The following is a 3,440-nucleotide window of genomic DNA, read 5'->3' as shown; positions in this document are numbered from 1 at the left end:
GGAAAACTGGTACCACAAAAGTGGTTTTCCGACAGTCAGGAAAGCAAGATTCGTTAATGCATTTGTTGTAAAGTTTGGAGTGAAATGGAGCAACTTCAGTGGAGCATTTTTGAATAGCACAGCCGGAATGAGATCGGGTCCACATGCTTTTGAGGTGTCTAGGTTTTTTTTATGATACTATGTACGTGAGAGGGGTTGATTTTCAAATAATTTAGTGTGGTATCTGTCCGCAAAGGAAAGTCAGGGAAGGAGTGGTGTGTCGGGTCCAAAGTGGAGTTAAAGGCGAACCGACTGGCAATCAGGTTAGCCTTCTCCATTGTCGTGCAAACAATCTCATGATTGTTTAATAGTGGGGTAATCGTTGACTGCCCACTATTTACTACACTGTTGTAGATTTTCCAAAAGTCACGGGTTCCTAATTTCTGTGCTTCGATGCGTTTTCTGGTGGTTTCAGTGTATTCTGTCTTAGCTGTCGCTATTTCTATCTTACAATTACTTTTAGCCTCTATATACTTCTATCTGTATATGTTATGTTGCTTGAATCTGCGGTACGCATGCTGTCTTGGAGCAATGGCAGCTGCACAAGTAGAAGTAAACCATTGGGGAGAGCTGGGCTTGCTATAGGATTTCTATACTATATATATATATATATATATATATATATATATATATATATATATATATATATAATCTTGTAATCCTAAACTTACTTATTCATAGTTTTTCTTTCTCTATTTTATTATTTAATTCATCTAATTTGTTTTCATATATTATTAAAAATAGTAACCTTATTATTTTACATTTTTTTTATTGGGGAAGTGGTATTATCCACTGGAGAGTCATGTATTAAACAGCTGTCCTGTTGTTAAATCTCTGAAACAGCTACATGGTAAGCAGCGATGATCCCCTGTTTCTATTTACAAAATTTTAGTTAAGTTTTTCTCTTTTCATCCTTATGTTGTTAAATTATGTTTTAAAATTGAAGACTTTTGCGAAATCGGCTTATGCACGTGCTAAGTCTATTTCTATTTAACAATTTTAGTAAAGGCTTTTTTCTTCTTCATCATATGTAAATGAATTCACTTTTGTCATTATAAACGTTTTAGAAGTCGGATTATGTAGGTGCTTAGTCTACGATAGGTTAAATGAATATTTTTTTACTTTCGGGAATTTAAACTGCATTCTTTATTTTTATTTTTGCATTTTTTTATTCCAAGCTTCTTTAGACTATATATATATATATATATATATATATATATATATATATATATATATATATATATATATATATACATATATATATATATATATATATATATATATATATATATATATATATATATATATATATATTACTATTTGGAAACGTACACGTTTATATTATGTGACTTATTTGAGTTCGATGTACATATACTTGGTGGAATCGTATAATCGTACCCTAGCTGGATGTCTGTTATGCTGTTGAGTGGACAGGTTGTATATACAAAAACAATTCACAGTACCTTTATTTGGGGACTAACCTTTTTATATCTGATGGTTCATTTCTTGGATCCTCCAGACGGCTGCAACTAAAAAAGCATTTCCTCGGGAACAGACAATACAACATCACCGGTTACAAAATATATACATTTATTCTTTTTGTTCCAGTCCAAGTTGAGTCCCAAAATCCTCGAAGACTTGCGAACGCTTTCTTCTCTAACCCATATTATTCGGTGGTGCGCGCTTCCCGGACGTTCATCCTTCTCCAATCCTGAATGCTAACTCTCTCAAATGTAACTCTAAAAAAATAACCCCGATCAGCTGACTGTGACGTCATACGCCAAAACTAAATTATCAAAACATTTGGGCTGGTGCATCTGCTGCTAGTCTCTCGCTCCTAGACAAGGTTCAAAAAAGAGTCGCCAATCTGATAGGCCCTGAACTGGCATCTAAGCTTAAGCCTCTGTCCCATCGACGAAACGTTACATCCCTCTGCCTGTTCTACAAGTATTTTAATGGTGAATGCTCCGACGAACTGCAGACACTTGTGCCCCCACGACGTAGACACCCTCGACAAACCCGACAGGCGGCTAAATCCCACCCCCACACAGTAGAGATCCCTAGATGTAAAAGATCTTTCTACTCCAGTAGTTTCTTCCCCAGAACCGCTAGACTCTGGAATTCCATTCCAAATTCCTGCTTCCCCAACTGTACTGACATGCAGAGGTTCAAGTGCGACGTGAACCGACATCTTGCTGCCCAAATCCCAACATAGTGCCCGAGTAGTTGCTGCCCCTGATAGTAGCCCTCTACACCAAAGTGGCAATGAGCCTTGTTTGGGGTGAAAATGTACTAAAAAAAAAAAAACATAATTCTTAACATAATAAATTATATTTTTTGGTGAAATCCTGACAACCGATGTATAGAGCTCAGAGTGCTCTATACATCATTGCCTCCTTCTTTTGAGGGTGTGCGGTTAGTATGTTCTGTTATCATCAAAACATATTCCCAGGCTAAATATATTTTTTAATGTTTTGCGCAGTAAACTGTTGTCATCGTACCATAATCTTAGACAGTACGTCCTTTTGGGGAGGGAATACTGTTGTATCTGTTCTTTTGTCGTAGCATCATCCTCTCAGGCGCTACCTCCAATGTGTAGTATATGTTATTTCTGTCATACATGCTAGAAAAATCTGTCATTCCGATCGTAGTTTTTTGCTATTATATATAATGGACAAGCATGTACTACACTACCCCCGGAGGAGGATGTAATGCCTGGGAAGATTATGTCAACCTAAACGAATATATATTAAAATGCTCCACAATACAAGAGATAATACCTGGGAGGATAATTTCATAATGACAGAACAGATACTAAACAAGAAACCCTTCAAAAAGGGAGACAGGCGATAATGCTTGGGAATGTTGTAGCATGAAATCAGAATATATACTATACTGCCTCTCTTGAATTGAGCATTGAAAGATTGTAACAGTATGATTTTGGCTTGAGACAGACATATACGAAATCTCCATTATTAATAGAAGTAATACTAGAGTTTCGGCTTCAGCGACAGATACAGAGTCCCCATTAACAATAGAATTACTAGTAGAGTTTCGACTTTAGAAAGAAAGATAGAAATGCTTCATTATTAATAGTAGTAAGAGTAGAGTTGAATTAATAAATTTCATAGGGTTTCTTTTCTATTGTTTGTAATGCATAACTTAGCAAATTCTCAACGCCTTATTACGCCCTTTAGCGCCCCCGCCCTCCCACCGCTAAGTCAACTGCATATTTTAGTTCGGCGTGTGTGCGAAGAATCACAGAACTATGTAGGTTATTAGCGGACGAATAAAAGAAGTCGTTTATCAACTAAATATCGGTGCACAACACGTTACGCAGAGTGAAAGGTATATAAACGGAAATAACAAATATCGTCTTCATGCACACAAGCACACACACA

Source organism: Euprymna scolopes, chromosome 15, assembly GCF_053919585.1.
Source record: "Euprymna scolopes isolate OS-2025 chromosome 15, ASM5391958v1, whole genome shotgun sequence".
In the NCBI taxonomy this organism is placed as follows: domain Eukaryota; kingdom Metazoa; phylum Mollusca; class Cephalopoda; order Sepiida; family Sepiolidae; genus Euprymna; species Euprymna scolopes.
The sequence above is the reverse complement of the archived record's forward strand: the minus strand, read 5'-3'. Positions refer to the sequence as shown.